Source organism: Cryptomeria japonica, chromosome 5 (assembly GCF_030272615.1).
Source record: "Cryptomeria japonica chromosome 5, Sugi_1.0, whole genome shotgun sequence".
Lineage (NCBI taxonomy): Eukaryota > Viridiplantae > Streptophyta > Pinopsida > Cupressales > Cupressaceae > Cryptomeria > Cryptomeria japonica.
In genome coordinates, this window is record NC_081409.1 from 625,642,090 (window position 1) to 625,662,830 (window position 20,741).

The 20,741-nt window shown below is 38.9% G+C and overlaps 1 protein-coding gene across 1 annotated transcript in view; it reads right to left on the minus strand.

Annotated features, from left to right (window-relative positions):
• Positions 1 to 20,741, minus strand: part of LOC131055064 (uncharacterized) — a 34,423-nt gene that overhangs the window by 1,052 nt on the left and 12,630 nt on the right. The gene's annotated exons all lie outside the window — the stretch shown is intronic.

Sequence of the window (20,741 nt, forward strand, 5' to 3'; positions counted from 1 at the left end):
CAAGCCTTCGTTTCCTAAGGTTTATTCCATTTCAAAGAATGTGAACATACCTAGACGGTTTTTAACTTTTTTAACATTTTGGGATATCAAATGATTGAATGTTGGTCATATTTACAATGGTGATATGAACATGCGTGCCAATATTTTCTAGTTCAAAATTTAAGTTGTGAGTAGATCTTGAAAATAAGAAACCATGTGATCTCCACCTTAGCAATTGATAAGAATCCAAGACCTATCACCAGAAAATGCCCTTTGAACTGCCAAACATGCAGAATTATGATCTCCTTTTCTGATATCCAACCTTTGTTGCCAATCAATGCCTTCAATGCCTTAAACACTAAAATTTGGTACCATATGACTCTTAAGAATTAAAAGTACAATATTCCATTATAACAAAAATGAAATATCCATAAACATGCAAGGGACCATACCCAAAACACAATAAACTCAATAAATGAAGAAGAATCATTGTTACCATATGATGTGCTATAGGGGCAACTGCCACTTATAAATAGGCCTACAATTAATACTGTGATGGATGAGATGACCACTCGAGAGCCTATACACCATCGTACATCCCAATCTATTTCATTTGTCAAGGAAATACAAAAGAAGTGATAATAGGTATTTGCATCTACTCTTACACTATTTCAGCTGCATATGTGCAATGCTACAACTATTGTGATGTTCCAAACAGATTTATCCATGCATGCTCTAGTCATTGTGATCCTCAGATAAATATGAATTTATATCTTTACAAGCTAAATTCATATAATCTATACTTAAGAATGACTTTTTACTACTAGTACCTTGGAAAGGTTATTAGGCTACATTTGTAGAATGTGTTTCCTTGCTTTTTCATTGAGTGTTTTGCTTCTACTTCTTTTTCTCTCTTTTGGAATGTAGGTTTATTGGCTGCTTGTTTCCCTTGATCTTAGTTGCCTTTCTCTTCTTACATTTCTCTTTTGAATCTTGAAATTAATTTTGAGGTAGCATCCAACACTTTGTACCTTAATTCTCATTGAAATTGCAATGGATTCAACAATTCAAATCAATATTCTTGGTAAGTATCTACCCTTTTATTGGCAGTAATATGTTACTCTGATGTTGCAATGGCTGCAAAAACTCTTTCCAATCTTCTTGAAAAGTATTTCTCCTTCATGGACAAAGATGAAATATTCCTTGTTTTTCTTTCCTTGCTCTTCTCTTTGGCTTGAAAGGTCTTTCTTGCAACTTTCTTCCTGCTTGAAATACTTGGTTTCTTTGCTGATGGAATGCTTCCTCTAACAGACAGCCACACTATAGTTATTCATTCCACAATACATGTTACATGCCATATTCTTTATAATCGAGACTAGATTTTGATGATTTCTTTCTTGCACAAAACTTATAGAGTGGTAATATGCTACATTACGCAAAGGCTTCCTTTTCTTTGGACATGCTTGACATTCTCCTTTAGCCATGTGAAGTAAAAGCGTGCTACCTCCCCCATTGAAATTCTTCTCTCTTTTTGATGTCTCCATGCATCACTTCTTGGCCACATTCTTATTGAGCATTGAAAAAAATGATATTGGGTGTGCTAACTCCTCACAGGTACATAACTTGACAGAATAGAGGCTCAAATTCCTCTTTTGGAAGATGGTTTTGTTATAGTGAACTTTGAGCATTCTCCAATGCCCATTAAAACAGAAAAATAATCTAAAGCAACTTCTATGGGACTACTCATTCCTTTGCCACTCTTTATAGGGCTTTGGCCACTATAGAGATCTTCTTCAACTTAAAGCCAACTCCTTTAATATTCTTTACAAAACTACCTAGGGACTTTTAGATGCTTCATCTGAAGAAAGAAAATATGATGAGACAATTAGCATGCTCACCTTCAATATTGTTTGGGCATTTTACGTAAAGGATAGTGTACTTTGCTTGGTAAAATCTTCTTTCCTCTTCACTTCTTGCAGCTTAGCCAATACTTCATTTGCAATCAAATGATGCTGCAACTCCTCTGTGAGACTAGTGGGGAAAACTCTATCGGTGGACAGTTTTGTAACTTCTGATTCTCCATGCCCGGCCACTTCATCATCTCCCTTAGCTCTTCATTCTCCTCTTAAATCAGTTGATTAGATTCTTGAAGCTCTTGGAGTATTCTTGTCTTCAAATCTTGTTTTGAGGTTGAAATGTGCAACTCGATATAACTTGCAACTTCTTGTCAAATATATGAAGTGTTGAAGGAAATACACAAAACTCTTATGTATTAGCAAAAACCTACACAGCCCATAAGGAAGAACCACTCTGATACCAATATGATTTCTAATATGATGAAGCTATTGCTGATACAAATCTTGACAACAATCCTTAAGTTCCTTGTCTTGTTAATCTTGTAGAAGAGCTACTGAAATACAATAGACATAAGTGAAATTTAACATGGAACATAATTGAAAACTGTTTACATCCTTTATGGTGATCCTAATATGTTTATGCCTCAAACAGAATTCTATTCTACTGAAAAACAAGATACAAGTGCACCCTTAGGGTGAGGTACATGTTCTCATATCAGAAAAAAATGTCACTACAGCTGACATCCCCTATTTACGTGGATAACATTCATGTAGCTATGATGAAACAATGCCCACGTACCACTATGTAAAGCCTAATCATTCATTCCATCACTGTGCACCAATGAAATAGTAATATAAATATAACTGCGCAGCTGAATCCTGAAAAATCACTCACTCATCGCATCAATATACAACAAAGAAAAAATATAACTACAATACTGAATCCTGAAAAATAATATTACATAATGATTTGCTTCAGAAATACCATTTGTTTAAAAATGAGTAAGCTAGGGTACTTTAAAATGACTAGTTAATTAGACATAATACTTGCTTAAGGTTTTGTAAATTGAATAGCAAGCTAAGAAGGCTGATTGTGTGGATAAATGCATTGTTATGCATACTTTAGCTGGAATAGTATTGAGACGGGGGACCTCCTAGGAAGTCCCACTGCTTCACCCTTCTGTGAATTGGCTTGATAAAATTGGTGTCAAGTGACCTTTCATGCTTATGGGAGATGAAATCTTATGTACTCACTACTTGTGATATACGGGTCAATGTAGATTGACTGGAAATTGTGCACCTAGTTCCTAAAACAATCATATTTAATGAACAAACCAATTAAGAGAATAATTGGGAACCATAAAAATTTACCGTGGTATTTTTTTTAATGTCCAAGGCTATCAAAGAAATGAGTTTTGACCTAATTTTAGTGGACATGTGGACATGTGTTAAATCGCTCGAGTTTGAATAACAAGTCATATGGAGGTGTCACTTGTTCAACTTAGAGTGTAATACAATAGTTTATTTCTCTTTCAAAGGGTCAAATAGATAGTTTTGATTTGAATTTTTGTGGAGATGTGGGGATATGCCACCATACTACAGTTTATAAATCAATTCACTTAGACATCACATGTCCAAGTTATGACCAAATACAATTTGCTGGTCTGGCCTGTTCCTCAGCAACTTGGAATCATAAAAGATTGAATTTTCATTTGAAACTTGGCGAGCATTGTATGCACTGTATGAATATTTGCCCTATCAAATTTCATGCTAATATAACTTTGGATGAAGATTTTGTAGCCATTTCATGGACTGTCATTTTGATTTTTTCATTTTTCTGGCCATGACTTTGATCCATTTCAGATCATTCCTATTAAGAAAGGGAAGTTATCAAACTTCTCTTCAGCTTCAAAAATCAAAACGATGTGGTGGATAATATGCACAAACTTCTTGTCTTTTTTAATAAAAAGTTCCAACAAGTGAGAAAGGCTTGAATTTGTTCGACTTTCATTTTGCCGATCGTGTCTTTGATCCATTTCAGATAATTCCAAATTAAGAAAGAGAAGTTATCAAGCTTCTTTTCAGCCAGTAAAGATAGGAAAATGATAAAGTAGTTGGTAGTATGCGAGAACTTTTAGTCCTTTTTTAATAAACAGTTGCAGCATGTGAGAATCTATTAGACCTGTCAAGTCTCGCTTGAATTTTGTTTTAATCCCTGTTCAACCTAATGTACTACCTCACCGTAACAGCACTTGCTTGGTTCTTTCAATCAACTCTCCTAGCCCCCAATAATTTAGCCAGCTTCTTTATTCATTCTCCTGCCAGATATGGAGAAGTACTTCCCTCTTCATTACTAAGTTTGAGTAAGCTAATAGCCATAATGCTTTCTCTCATTAGCTAAGTTTGAGTAAGCTAATAGCATGTGATCCCTCTAGTGACAAAAATGAATCTTGCAAATGAATTCAATGGAAACATACACTATGTATAACCCTCACACCTTGCTCATATTATTGTCATCCAATACTACTAGGCAACTAGGTACTCCAGTTTATCAACTATATGAACACCAACCAAAGTGCTAATGCACAATTTACACCCTCTTTCCTTAGATTATGATTGGAAGAAATATATTCACCTCTCAAATAATTTTCCTACAAGGTGAATAGTTAAGAGTTTGTAACTTTGATTTCTATTTAGCAGGTCCAAATATAGGTTAAAAATTACTATTTAGATAACCTATCTCTTGCTATCCCTCACACTCCCCTAGCACTCCAAATCAAGTTTCAACTTCGAACAGAATTTTCAAGTCCTTACAAGTGCAGACTGAGAAAGAGTTTGTAACGCAAACCATTTGGAGATAAAGAAAAGTTAGAAGCTGATGTGTTTTCTAACACTAGTGCCCTATTTGTAGTTGTAATGTCCCTTTCTCTAGTCCATTCCAACATCCTTGGAAACTCCAACTTTCTTGGAGATTGTCAGCTTTATTGAGAAGGTATTTTACTATTTTGACATTGGAAAAGATTTCCTAGAGCCCAGATGAGTACAATGGTACTTTCCATGTGCAGATCCAACATTTTGGGAGCACTCCACACTTCTTGGAGAAGTGTGTCACCTTAGGAGAGCACCAACTTTCATATAGACTAACATCCTATGCATTTAAGGTATTGCTGGTGGTCAGAATTCATATTTTGGGCTATCTTAATATTTTTCTGAACTTGGTGTTGTGCAAAAAATAATTAAATAATTAAATGGTTAAATATTAAAGTTGTTGAAAAGTAAAATTATATGACAAATTATATTTAATTATTTAGAAAGGTGATTGAAGTGTGCTAGATAATGTGTTGCTAGGATCAAGGTAATGAAAAGTGGTCATAAGGACACTATATTATTTTTATTAAGGAAAATTGTTTTTTCAAAAAATGTTAAGGAAAAAAGCACATTTTTTGGAAAAGCAACAAATAAGGAAAAAAAAAAAAGCAGCGAAAAAGCAAAAACCCTTTTCCCCTAAAATAACTCTAAAAAGGGTTATAAAAGGAGGTTGGGTTTTGAGAAAAAGGGTTACTAATTATTCATTTCATTTTTTGGTGAAAGAACATGAGTTCTCCCTATTTACCCAAGGATGAAAACCCTTTGGTGAATCCATTTTCGAGGATGAAAAACATCCTAGATGGTTAAGTTATTTCATCCAAAACTCACCATTGAGATAAATGCTGCCTTTTTCAATTTGTTGTTGATGATGGAGATTTTTTATGTGTTTTGAGAGATTTTGGTTTGAAAGCTTCTTGTTGTTTATCGTCCCAGTTCTGGCTTGAATTTAGGAGTGATTTTTTGAGCTTTGAGAGGGTTGTACTTCCTTATTTCATGGTATACTTTTTGCTGCAGCAACAACAGAGTCATTTTAGAGGGATTTTTCTCTACATATTGGGCCATATAGAAGTGTCATTACTCTACAATTAAATCATGGTTATACAATGGTTTGTGGTATTAAGTATAGCATATTGAAGGCATTTTTCAGACCCAAACAGCCTGATATGATAGTGTAATGGTGTAATTTGGAATTAGGATCAATTAGATAATAAAACCGCTAATAATCCAAATTCACCAAAACAAGGTAGAAAGAGGAATAAAACTAATAGATCTAGCCTCAATCCAAATAAGGAAAGGGCTGAAAGTCTTATTAGATTCACCTGGTGTTAGGGTTTCCTCTTTACAAGGGTTGATGTGGATTGGAATTGATAATTGTAAATTAGGGCAAAATGAGGGATAATTGAAGTAAATTGACAATTACGGAATGCTACAGATGTCCCATGGAGCCACAGACTGAGATCTAGGCAAAAGAATAGATTCGGAACCTATTCTGAAAAGTTACGCCTAATTTTTCGAGACCAAGTAGTACAAATCCGCCTTGGTCCTCCAAATTTTCCTCCATCAAAAGCTGAACCTGTCCATCGCTATCTACTCTGCCAAAATTCCAAATACAACTCCTGCACCTATTTCCTACACACAGAAAGAGAGGGAAAGATGTTGTGGATAGGGGTTTACCTAAGTCAAACCCCGATTTAAGAATTAACCTTGAATGAAATAATGCAAATATTGAAATAAATGTTAAGGAGATATACCTCAGATATACAATTGTTGATGATGATGCAATGTTCTTTGAATGTAATCACAAATGTTGTTTAATGTAATGGCATGACAAACACATGAACATGAAAAACCCTAATCACACACACATGCTTGCATGAAGATTGATGTAACTTTGCTCTACAATGCTTGAAAAATGAATATGAAGCCTTGAATGTTTGAAAATAATTGATGATGAATGCTTCATGGGTGCACGAATGATGGTTCTATGGGTGATGTCAAAATGAATTGATAGGATGTCTTTATATAAGATTCCCTAGGTAAATTACCCAAGCCGAGCTCCAACAGTAATGTGTAATATCCCAGTTATTTTTTATTGAATTTTAAGGCCAACAATAATCATCAACAAGAAGATAACCTGTTAAGGTTAGAAACAGAGAAATGAGACTCGCCTGAAATCGCCCAAACTCGGCGAGTCCGAGTCCGAGTCAGGCCAAACGAGTCCCAGGGGCTCGGACTCGGACTCGGCCGAGTCTGGAGAGTAAACTCGCCAGACTCGCCGAGTTGGCGATTTTGGCTCAAAATCGCCAGACTCGGCGAGTCCTGAGCCCCAGACTCGGCTATTGGCTAGGTTAATAAAATGACAAAAAAAAAAACATTTTAAAAAGTTTTTTTAAAAAGTAATAAGTTTTTTTGAAAGGGCGAAATTTGACATTTTGGTCTCTCCGTCAGGATTATTTTATGGAATATAACATTTAAGTATAAGTGACATTTCCTTATATCTTTCTTCTTTCTTATACTTTAAGTTATATTCCATATATACTGTCAGGATGTTTGAGAGTGGTTTCGGGCCTCAAGGAGTTATATTGCAAAATCTAGTTTTTGGAGGATTCTTCAATTTTCCAGACTTAGTCAAATTTCAGGATCAGGACATTCCAGACTTAGCCAAATTTCAGGGCATTTGAAGATCAGGATGACATTCCAAACTTTATCACTCACCAACTTGACCTAGCTTGGACCTTCAAGAATGATACTCACTCACCAAGCAAGACCCAATTAGCAACAAGAGCAAAACCAGGCCCTAAGGAAGACTCTCAAAGAAACCCTAATTCAGACTTGTAATAAGTTTTTTTGGCCTCGTGGGGCGCTGCCCCTCGACCTCGCCCTGTATCGCGACAGGGAGCACGCAAGGGGCGCTGCCCCCAAACCCCGTCGAAAAATATGGGGGAAACTGCGTCGATAGAAGTAGAGAAAATTTAACCTACGAGTCTGACATTGATTGGATCGACCAGGTAGATATAGAGGTTGAGACTGTAGCCATGGCAGAGGAGGAGCGGAGAGCACGAGCACAGACAGGAGATTCAGAGGCAGATAGTGACACGGATATTCCTGATGTTGGTGAGCATGGCATGGTGTCACGGGGAGCGGCTATGGCAGTCGAATCATCCAGGACCTACCTTAGACACCTTCGCAGGGGGCTGGAGCCGGAGGGTGCACGCTCCTCTGAGCCATAGACTTGTAGTTGTATTTACCTTTGGTATTTGTATGAAACATTTGATGATGATCATATGATGACATGGATTTTTTATTCCATGAGTTTTGTAATATTGTATACATTTGACAATATTTATATATCCATGTTTGTTATTTTCTTCAGCTACAATTTGCGTTTATGCTTATGTGATTGATGTATACTTGTGTATGTAATCAAATGAACCGAGTTTGATGATGTTATTGTGTCTTTAAGGTGTATTCAATAAAGGGTGTCTGAAACAAGTTTTAAATATTTAAAAATCTCTAAATTTCTTGAGTTTTTCACTATCCCGAGTCCAGACGAGTCTGGAGCCGAGTCTGACGCCGAGTCCCGAGTCCGAGTCCGAGTTGGCCTTGCCGAGTCCGAGCCGAGTCCGAGTCTCGTTTCTTTGGTTAGAAATCATAAACAAAAACATGCTAGAAAAGAAACCCTTCCACTTTCTGATCACCAAGTGCCCAATGTGGGAAGGTGAGAGCATACGGTGTTGAGGGGATAATTAGCTTAATTAACTGCAAACAATGCAATGCTTGGGCGGCAAGCCAGCCCCTTCTGTTTATCCAGCGGGAAAGCAAGAAAACATGGCGGTGAACCAGCCAAGTGAGATACACAAAAATACAAATCACTCAACCGCAATAGTTCAGCGGGAGGACTGAAATTACATAACAATCTCAACTCGACCGCTTATGCAACGGGAGGACCATTACACTCAGATATCACTCGACCACTTATGCAATGGGAGGACTGAAATTACAATTTGCTTGATAATAGGCGGCAAGCCAGCCTCTTCCACTTTTCAGCGGGATGAAAATTACAAAACAGAATTGATTAGCAGTACTACTACTTAACCTTACAAAAAATAGATGATATGAGAAGAGAGTAATGCTGAATATCCCAATAAGAACATGAAATTCTTCAAACATCAAATTTGCAAGCTGGAATTGCAAAACCAGCTGCCTAAGAAAACACTAAAAGGCTCACAACTCTCTCAATACACATCCAAATCACCCAAAATCAGTCCCAAACCCACACTAGACTAGCTACGATGACAACCAACCAAAGATATGCCACCATAACTCCCTTGTTAATTTTGTACGCATCCCAATGCACTTCAGAAACCCACGCATAGCTTAGGAATTTCGATTTTGTCTAGCAAATTCAAAGCTCAACTAAAGATGCCACAAACTTACAGTGTATATCGCCAGTACTAGGAAGGATGAAAGAGCCAATACCAATAACGGTCAGTCACTCCAGCAGAGAGGTATGATCGAAAATGCACTTCAGCCACAGGCAAACCAGCAAGTTCCAAAATCGCTCCAACACCAAAAATGATTAAGATATGCTCTGAGAATATAGTAGATTACAACACACAGCTAGGTACTATGTTTCAAGTACGAAACTGGGAAGCACTACGGAGACGCACTCCGAAGCCTCAAAAGTTTTGTCGCCAAACCGGCAACATAACATTGCAAATTTTCAAGATAAAAAAAATAGGAGCCCAAGGCTCTTATTTATAACCTCACACCACCAAATTCAAATGCAAATTCCTTCAATTTCATCTTTCCCCATTTGCATTTCATTACATCTCACGTGTACCCCAAGAGTGGCACCATTCCACAAGTCAAACCTCATGCCAAAAAGCAAGGACCACGATTTTCACTTGGCAAACACTTGGGATGAAAATAAAATAATATCTCCCTTAATAATTTAACGTCCCTTTCTCAGACATAAATTTCGCCTAGCACTTAGGAGATATTAGGCATTATTCTCAAAGTCAATAAATCAGTAGTAATTAATCAGATTAATTAATTATTAAACCTTAGGATAAGGAAATAATATTTAATTATGTCACATATGACTCCTGTACTGATTACTGTCCATACTAATTACTGTCAAAACCAAGATGAAGCTGAGCCAGGAAGACCACTGAACTGTTGTAGGATCAGGACCCTGTCCACTGCCAGAAATAGAATTATGCCATACTGCCACTTACTAAAAATAGTAAGTCATGAACTACTGCTCTGAAAAGCATGATCTTCGCGCCCAGTGACAAAGCATGGAGAGCTCAGTAGGACAGTATCACCAAAATAGCCATTCCCTGACTTACTAAAAATAGTAAGTTCTCGCCTCATCGATGCTGGACCCTCATTCTTCATTCCACCTAGCCTACGAGTCTCAGGAATAGGCTAATGGACCACTGGGAGGCCATCAACGAGAAGGGGACATTACAGTCTGCCCTCTCCAAAATTGCTTGTCCTCAAGCAATTGTAAGGCTGGATACAATAAAATCTCCTCATGTTCCCACGTAGCATCCTCTGCTGGTAGATTTTTCCATTTAATCAAGTATTCCCTGATTACTCTTCTCCTCAAAGATCGTTCCCTGAAATCAAGGATAGCTTCAAGAACCAAAACCAACTCTCCCTCCTCATCAAGCGGAGGTAACTCAGCTAAAGCAACAACATTATGTCCTAGGGCCTTCTTAAGGCGAGACACATGAAATACATTATGGATCCTACTGCTTGCTAGCAATTCCAACTCATACGCCACTTCTCCAATCCTCCTGCTGACTCTGAAAGGCCCATAGAATCATGGCTTCAATTTCTCAAGCCCACTCTTCTTGAGAGTAGACTGTCTGTAGGGCTGGAGCCTCAAATAAACCATGTCGCCCACCTCAAAGGTGCGCTCAATTCGCTATTGATCAACATACAAATTCTGTTGATTCTATGCATGTTGTAGATTGTCCCTCAAAATCCTCAAAATATCTTGACTTTGTTGCATCATATCCTTTGCTTGAGGGGTCCTGCTATCACCAAATACCAAGTCCGTGAAGCTAGGAGCTTCATAACCATATAGTGCCATGAATGGTGACATCCGGATGGACATGTAATAGGAGGAATTGTAACAATACTCTCCTAGGTGAAGCCATCTCACCCATGTATTCTGCTACTCCAAGAAATAGTTTCTAAGATAACCTTCCAACCACTTATTCACTATCTCGGTCTGCCCATCAGTTTGGGGATGATAATTGGTGCTTGGAGTGAGCACAGTACCACACAATCTGAAAATCTCCTACCAGATAACCTTCCAACCACTTATTCACTATCTCGGTCTGCCCATCAGTTTGGGGATGATAATTGGTGCTTGGAGTGAGCACAGTACCACACAATCTGAAAATCTCCTACCAGAAAGAACTTAGGAACTTGTTGTCCCTATCACTTACAATGTTCTTCGGTAGCCCATGTAATCTGAACACCTCCCGGAAGGACACTTCAGCAACTTGAGCTGCTGTAAAAGAACTGGTGATGGCAAAGAAATGAGCAAACTTTGTAAGTCTGTCCACCACCACATAGATACTATCCTTCCCTTTAGCCCGAGGCAACCCCGTGATGAAATCCATGGAAATACTTTCCCATTTTTGACTGGGAATAGGCAAGGGTTGTAACAAACCAGCTGGTAGAGTGTGCTCATCTTTGTTCCTCTGACATGTATGACACTCCTTAATGTACTTCAAAACATCATTTTTAAGTCCCTTCCAAGAAAATCTCTCCCGAACCTGCCTTTATGTTTTGAAATAACCTTGGTGACCAGCGAGGGGGATGTCATGGAAAGTCTTAAAAATCTTCTCTTTTAACTTAGATTCAGCCACTATGAAGATTCTTCCCTTGTACAATATCAATCCCTCAACCAATTTGTACCTTTCATCATGAAAAGTACCTTCCATCATGAAAAGTACCTTCTATAAGGCTGGTTGCAAACTGATTTTTGGCATAATCAGCAAGCAACAACTCTCTCCAATCAGTGGTAAGCTCGCATAGTGAGCTTAAATGGGGTCTTCTGGATAAAGCATCTGCCACAACATTCTTTTTACCCTTAACATACTCAATATCGAAATCGTAAGCCTGCAGCTTACTCACCCACTTCTGTTGTCGCTCATTCAAATCTTTCTGATGCATGAAGTGTTTAAGACTATTGTGATCAGTCTTAACAATGAATTTACTCCCCACCAGATACTGCCTGAACTTTGCAAGGGCATGCTTTATGGCAAGCATTTCCTTGTCATAAATTGAATACAGTCTTTAAGGACCTCTCAGTTTCCTGCTTTCAAAGACTATAGGATGCTTATCTTACATGAGGACTGCACCAACACCTTCTCCAGATGCATCACACTATAGCTCAAACGGCTTGGTGAAATCAGACAATACTAAAACAGGGCAGGAACTCATGATCCCCTTAAACTGCTCAAACACTGTCTGTGCCTTTTCGGACCATTCAAAAGCTCTTTTCTTTGTAAGATTTGTGAGGGGGGCAGCCAACTAAGAATATCCCTTCGCAAACCTCCGATATAACCCACACAAACCCAAAAATTCCCTCAAATGTGTTATGTTCTCAGGAGTAGGCCAATCAATGATGGCTCTAATCTTTTCAAGATCCACCTTCACACCACCTGCACTGATAATGTGACCAAGGTAGAGCAACTCTTCCATCCCAAACTCACATTTGGACTCCTTGGCAAACAGGGATTCGGATTCTAATATGCTTAACACTTCATCCAATTGTTGTAAATGTTCTTTCCAAGATTTGTTGAATATAAGTATGTCATCAAAGAATATCAAAACAAACTTCTTTAGCTGTTCTTAGAAGATTTTGTTCATGCATGATTGAAACGTAGCGGGTGCATTAGTCAAGCCAAAGGGCATGACTATGAACTCAAAATGCCCAAAGTGGCATCTGAAAGCGGCCTTCTCCACATCTGATGCTCTCATTCTAATCTGATGATACCCAGACCTGAGGTCAATCTTGGAGAAGAACACTGCACCATGTAGCTCGTCAATGAGCTCATCAATTCTCGGAATAGGATACCGATTCTTGATGGTTTTCTGATTTAGGGCTCTGTAATCCACACACATGCGCATGGTCCCATCCTTCTTTCTCACCAAAACAACAGCCGAAGCAAAGGGGCTTTTGCTAGGCCGTATGTAACCCAATTCAAGCAATTCCTGAATTGCTTTCTCAATCTCATCCTTCTGCTTCTTAGGATATCGGTAAGGAGTAGTCATAACTGGCTTAGCTCCTTCTTCAAGCTCAATAATGTGTTCGGCACCTCTCTCAGGGGGTCTGCCAGAAGGTGGGGTTTCAAACACCTTGCTTCTCTTGGTTATCAAGGCTTGAATGTCTACAAGATAGTTCCTATTCTCTTTTTGTGGTTCTGAGGGCATGACCATGATCTTACTTCTCTCCGTGATCATTGCTTGAATGCCTGAGTAATAGCTGCCCTTGTCTACCAATGGATTTGAAGGCATTATCAAACACTCTGCTGCCCACTCCACCTGATTATGGCGGATCAGCGTTTCCATCCTTTTCAAGGATACCACTTTAAATCTACATTGCGACATTCCTCTCAATACTACCTTCTTCCCTTCAGATATGAATTTCAGCTCCATGGTTTGTAAGTTTAGTGTGATCTCACCAAGAGATCTCAGCAATTGAATCCCGAGAACTGCATCATCAGTCCCACCAATGCTCACCACAAAGAAATCACCTCTGATTTCATGATTTCCCAACTTCAGAGACATGTTGCAAATCATTCGGTTACAGGATATAGTGGAGCCATCTGCTACCATGACTTTGAAGCCCTCAACTTCCTCTGCCACTAGTCCCCTTTTTGCAACAATCCTCTCATCAATGAAGTTGTGTGTTGCACCTGTGTCAATGAGAGCAATGACACGATGCTCTCCAATCACACCCCGAACTCTAAAGGACTCATTTTTGTGAATGCTCGAGAGTTGAGCAACCACTCCTCTATCTTCTGACCCAAATTCAGGCCCTTCAGGAGCCTCTTCATACTCGTTGTCCTCAACTTCAGTCTGCTGTTCTGAAATTTCAAAATCTGATCCATCTGCAGAATAGCACTCCATCTGATGCAAGTTGCCCTTTCCATGACACTTATGTCCGGGGGCCCAAGGTTCTCTGCAAGAGTAACAAAGATTCTTCCTCCGGAGCTCTTGACGGAGCTCATCATCCATACGCGGAGGGAACCTCTTGGTCTGATTCGTGAACTTCTTCTTATCCTTTCTGAAAGGAAAAGGCTTGGACTGAATTTTACTTCTTGGGGCAGCCAACTCCATGCTTCAAGATTCTTTAATAGCTTCTGCTAGGGTGGGCGGATCAAAAGCATTGACCCAACCTTTCAAAGGTTCCTCAAGTCCTTCAGTGAAAAGGACAACCAATTGCTTCTCCGAGATGCTACTTACCATAACTGACAGGTTTTGGAATTCAGTTACGTAAGTGTCCAACGAACCTTGCTGCTTGAGTTGTGCAAGTTCTCTAAACTTCACCTCTGGATCCTTGGTGTCGAATCTCTCAATCAGCTTGTTGGTGAAATCAACATAGGTGGTGATTAAGTTATGATCAAGGGTGACCAACCCATGGTACCACCATTCATGGGCCACTCCATCCAAGTGCAAGGTAGCAAACTTGATGGCATCCTCCTCCGGCATAGGCCTCAAGGACAAGTAATTGTCCAACTTCTGCACCCATGCTCTAGCTGTGCTCTTAGCGCTTCCATCAAAGTGTGCTAAGGTCACTCTTCCAAGAGCTTGTTGATATCTCTTGGGGCAGCAGACTTATAGTCATTCCTCCTTCCTCTCTTCATTTTCTGATTCATAAACTGATCCAGAGTTGGGATATCTCGTATCTCACTAGGAAGAGAAGCATACTCCATGTAGCCGTTTCTCATTTCATCAGTTGTGGGTATTTTTGTTTCAGCTTGCTATACTTCTCTTGGCAGAAATACAAGTTGTAAAGGTCTTGGGGCTGAACCTCCATTGTTACTCCCGTTTACATTGCCTACAGGAGCATTAGAAGTGCTAGCTTCCGGTCCATTGTTGGGTTGGTTAGGGGTCCCAACAACGTTCTGGTTAAGCTTGGCCAGCAGTAGAGACATCATGTCCATCATGGCATTGAATTGTCTCTCAGCCTTCTTATCAGGTGCCTCATTCGGTTTTGTAGTCTTATCTGCCATTGAATCCACTGAGTTTGAAGAATCTAAATCCTTCCCTCTGTTCCTCAGTACTTCTTAAAATGTGTCCTCTTCCGGCACTATCGAAAAGTGAAACTGTTGTCTCTTCTGCTCTCTGTTATAGTATCTGACGTCTCTGTCACTCATGGAGACTTCTGAACCCACTGAAACTCATAGGCTGGTAGGAAAACCAACTCAGATACCACTATAATATCCCAGTTTTTTTTTTTTGAATTTTAAGGCCAACAATAATCATCAACAAGAAGATAACCCGTTAAGGTTAGAAATCATAAACTGAAACATGCTGGAAAAGCAACCCTTCCACTTTGTGATCACCAAGTGCCCAATGTGGGAAGGTGAGAGCATATGGTGTTGAAGGGATCATTAGCTTAATTAACTGAAAACAATGCAATGCTTGGGCAGCAAGCCAACCCCTTCCGCTTATCCAGCGGGAAAGCAAGAAAACATGGCGGTGAACCAGCCAAATGAGATACACAAAAATACGAATCACTCAACCGCAATATTTCAGCAGGAGGACTGAAATTACATAACAATCTCAACTCGACCGCTTATGCAGCGGGAGGACCATTACACTCAGATATCACTCGACCACTTATGCAGTGGGAGGACTGAAATTACAATTTGCTTGATAATAGGCGGCAAGCCAACCTCTTCCACTTTTCAGCGGGATGAGAATTACAAAACAGAACTGGTTAGGAGTACTACTACTTAACCTTAGAAAAAATAGATGATATGAGAAGAGAGTAATGCTGAATATCCCAATAAGAACATGAAATTCTTCAAACATCAAATCTGCAGGCTGGAATTGCAAAAGCAGCAGCCTAAGAAAACACTAAAAAGCTCACAACTCTCTCAATACACATCCAAATCACCCAAAATTAGTCCCAAACCCACACTAGACTAGCTACGATGACAACCAACCAAAGACATGCTACCATAACTCCCTTATTAATTTTGCGTGCATCCCAATGCACTTCAGAAACCCACGCCTAATTTAGGAATTTCAATTTTGTCTAGAAAATTCAAAGCTCAACTAAAGATGCCTTGTAGCAATAATGTCTTTCAGCGCCCCCTCAAATTGTTCTTCATACTTAGACTCACTTGTGATAGTTTGCAATTTTCCATTCAACATGTCTATATGGTTGTATGTCCTTCAAGGGGTGTTTGAAACTTCGTACAATTCCTCCTCAAGTATTTCCTTTTGTAGCATGACTGAATATTCACCAAGGAATTCTTCTTCTTGAAATGAACTTAAATACTTTTCTTCCTTGATTGTCGAATCAAATCTGACCATTGTTTGTCACCACTTCTTCAGCATGAACATCCTCAATCGCTTCCTCAGCTTGTATTCAAACGTACTCCTCCTTAGGTGCAAGGTATGGAAAACTGTCCACTGCAATACATTGATCATCAGGTGGGCTTGTGTCATCAACTTGTAACTGGTTTCCTTGACTGTCGAATGATATGGAAATACCTTGTTCTTGTACTTTTCTATACTCATTAGCTGCACGGTATGCACTCCAAACTCTATTCATGATACACTCATCCCCGGATAGGATTGGCAATCCGAACTGGCATCTGACTCCATTGATAACAATTTCACGTATCGAGCAAGTGAATTCGGAATGAGGTGCATTGTGAATCCTGCACCATAAGGGTAGCAATATATTTTTTAAGTGTGGATCACCCTCAAGACTTAGTTGCTCTTCTATTATCCCCATGAATCTTGTGACTGGATCATTCTCCTCCAGCACACTGAAATTGTCTGATTTCATGAACGCCTCAGACTTGAGGACATCCCAAAAGAAGATTTTTCCTTGTAGTGCTAACTCCATTCTTGACAAGAATGTCAAGCGATGCATCTCCTCATGTTCATTTGTATCATGGATTCTACACTTCCCTAGTGTTGCAAACTCTAACAATTTCGTGGGTGTAGTTGTGCATTCAAAGTCCACCAAATTTGAAGAATATAACTTGAGATTCACCATGAAGTTGTTGCTGCTCCATTGAGAAATCCTTTTGAAATTTTTGATTTTCTGATTTTTTTACTTTTTTTGGATTTTTTGACATATGAGAGATCTATAAAATCTCGAAATCAACTTGAAAGCTCACTCCAGTTCCAACCTCTTTTGCGAATCCACTTGATAATCTAGTGATCACCTTCTTTCTTTGTACAAATTTTGTTGAGCGTTGCTTCAAAATATGACTTGATAAGTTCCAGCATCAACTGCTTCATTCATGTATCCATCATCAAGCCCTACTTCTAGCGCCAATTCTGTTAATGTGTTTTTATGCAACTCAAACATAGAATAAAATACAAAGGTATCTTATCCTCTCTTGATCAAAATCTTCCCAAATGCTAAACTACATGATCAATTGGAAGACTCCAAGATTCCTAATGTCGCCTCTCGACGTATGGATAAGCTCAATTAGAAATGTATTTGCTAGTAATTCAAGGAGACATACGTTATACATAAATGCTTGAATGCTGTTGGATTGTGGTCATCCAATATTGCAATTTTGTGATACCTTCTCTCCTAAACTAACTTGAATGGGAAAGAAGGACAAAAGGGGAAAGGGTTTAGGAAGACAAATCTACTCCTAAGAATGTAGGATGTAGTGAATGATTTGGTGAGACTCCATTGGACTTTGCTTTGACATCAATGAACAACTCCACAAAGCTAGTGCAAACTTCTAAGGTAAATATATGATGTTCAAATTACCACCAACAACATAGACAACATTAAGGCAATGCATATCAATGTATGAATAGCAATTGAAGTTAAGCTTGAATAAGGATTCTAGTTGATCACGCAAGGCAGGTTTACAATCAGCAAACTGCTATGGATATGTGAATTTCACCATTAATCATCCACAAGATCTTTCATTCAATTAACCAACATTAAAACAAATGAGAAGTAGAGACCATCCAACATGTTGAATCAACAGATGAAATTCACCATAAGTTCGCAACAATCTTTACCTTCTCTCCTAATCTAAATCTACTCTAACTTTTAATTCCTAATTGCCTTAGCAACTATTTTTCTACTCTTCTAATATTAGCCTTTACAAATGAAAGAACTGAGCCTTATATAGAGGGCTCATAACAATGAATGGCTCAGATTGATTCAAGATCAATGGCCAAGATCGAAAGAAACCCTAATCAGGGTTTGTTACAACAACCATTACATTGGCCAATGAGAGATGAGGATAAGTAAGATAAATTATATTTGATGTAGCGTTATGTGTCACTTGTTCCCTAAATGAATGCTGACATGGCACCCTTTGATTGGATGAATGGTGACTGGAATGCCACCTCAACTTGCATTGTAGACTTAATCAATTTGCCTTCAACATTCATCATGATGTTTGGAATTCCTTGTGATTATGTCTTGGATTTGTCTTCCTCTCATTTGTTCACCATCATAGTGAAGCTTTCTTCATGTTTGAGCTAGTCCTCATCTTTGCTTTTAAAATCCTTGTCTTCAAATCCTCTTCAAATCCTTGAAATATTGATCTTCATCATTTGCATTTGTGATATTGTCCTTGTAATATGCTTGTAGAGTCTTTTCTCCAAATCGTACCTTTTAAATTTCTTGAATTTGAACCTTGATTCCTCCTCATAGCATTGTTTAAGTTTCTTCATTCTTGCATTTTACTTGCTTGTCCTCCTCGAGCTGAATCTTCATCATTTGTTGCTTTGAAGTGTTGAGCCCTTGGTATCCCTGCAAGCTGCATCCTCTTTCACCTCAAGCCTTGATCGTCGTGCTTCCCTTCCTTGTAGCAGACCTGCAAAACAAACAAATATTGAATCAAACACCTATGGGATAAACCTTGTTTCAACCTTGGTGGCAAATCGAGCCTTGTAGGGACTAATTCAGTCCTTGAGATTTATAACTGTCTTGATGATCACTTTCTCATGATGGAAATTAGAAGGTCATAGGGACTCCTTGCTCTCAGCAAATTTCACTTCATTTTGATGCCTTACCCTTGGAGTGGAAATTTTTTATCTCCATAGGGACTCCTCATTCCTCATGACTTATGCTCTTCCTTTGTAATTCTTCCCTTGAGTGGAAATCCGACCCTCATCGGGACTCACCGTCCTTGAAAATTTTGTGTTGATTTGATCACCATTTGATGGAGTGCAAATTGAAACTCCATCAGGACACTTCAATGCTCCTTACTTTGTCCTCATTCCCAATGGGTAAGTTGATTGTTATTCTTGAGTGGAAAATCGAACCTCATAGGGACTTTTTGCTCCCAGCTTTTGTCCTAGCTTATGATAGTTAATTTGAATGATTAATTTTCCAGAATTAACTTAGGTTCTGATTTCAATTGATTTTCAGACTTATTAGCTTTCTAAAATCAGAAAATTGGAACTATGTAACACCAATTCTGGAAAATGTGAAGGTCTCAATCCAAATTTGGAAATTTTGCCTTACTGAAACCTGATTTCAGACTTAAGAAAGGTCTGATTTTAAGTTGTAAGTCTGAAAATATCCTTCAGACTCAGAAATTGAATAATGTTGCAACCCAATTCGCTGTCTCGGGTCTGATTTCTGAGTATGAAGGTCTGAAACAGCTCTGCAAATAATATTATATCAGCTGGAAATCATCTCCTTCATGGCACAATTCATGTGGTTGATGTAATCTGCATTTGGTGTGTCTAGAAATGATGTGTTTTCAGCCTGAGATGATGGCTGGCAATGGTGCTCTCAGCCACCAATGGCGCCTTGTATAGTGCTGCAAATAACTTCAATGGTGGCGCTATCAATGCCTTAGGCAAAAATGGCACCTCTTCCTCTTTAGGGAGATCTTCAATCCTCCCCTCTTCCAGCTCACTTGGAGTCAAATCAGCAACTTAATGATAGAGTATTGCTTGTTGGCCTGTGTTCTTATTCAGCACTCTACCTTTCACTTTCACCACACGAATGTGGCATAAAAAATTTACCTTCAGCAAGGTGGAAAATCAATATGCATAAGGACAAATTTGTCCTTGAAACATTTAAATTACTTTTGCTCACCCACTTGCATGTTTATTCATTCTTACCCCATTTTGTTCCACTCCACAATGAATGTGGGATAAATGTCACATCAGCCTAGTGGAAAATCGAGGGAGATTCGATGGTAGTAGGGACTAATCAATACTTGTATTACCTTTGCTCATTCACCCACTTGCAACTTTATTCACTTTTACTCCACTTCCTACAACATTGTGATGCATGTGGGACAAAATATTGCTTGAAGTGGAAAATCGAAGTCCATAGGGACTTTTGCCTTTAAGGTGGAAAACCCAAGGTCATCGGGACTCTCCACATTCCATTCACTTTACCTCCTTGTAAGCTGAGTCCCTAGTGTGGAAATACGACCTCCATCGGCACTCTTTGTCCTTATAAACTCATTGCTAGCTGAGTCCCTAGTGTGGAAATACGACCTCCATCGGCACTCTTTGTCCTTATAAACTCATTGCTTTGTCCTGAGTGGAAAATCCAAGGTCATTGGGACTTTCCATCTAAGCATCTTCATTCCTTTATTAACCAAGTCCTAGAAGTGGGAAAACATGGGCCATCGGGACTAGTGTATTTTTTTGCATTGTGAACTTTCTTTCCAAGTGGAAAAACGACCCTCATCAAGACTCAACATTTCAAACACGTGTCTCAAACTCAAAAGAGGTAATTTGGTGCTCAAAATGGAGGGGAAAACGACCTCCATCGAGACTGATTGAATTTACCTTAACTGCTAAGTGGAAAAA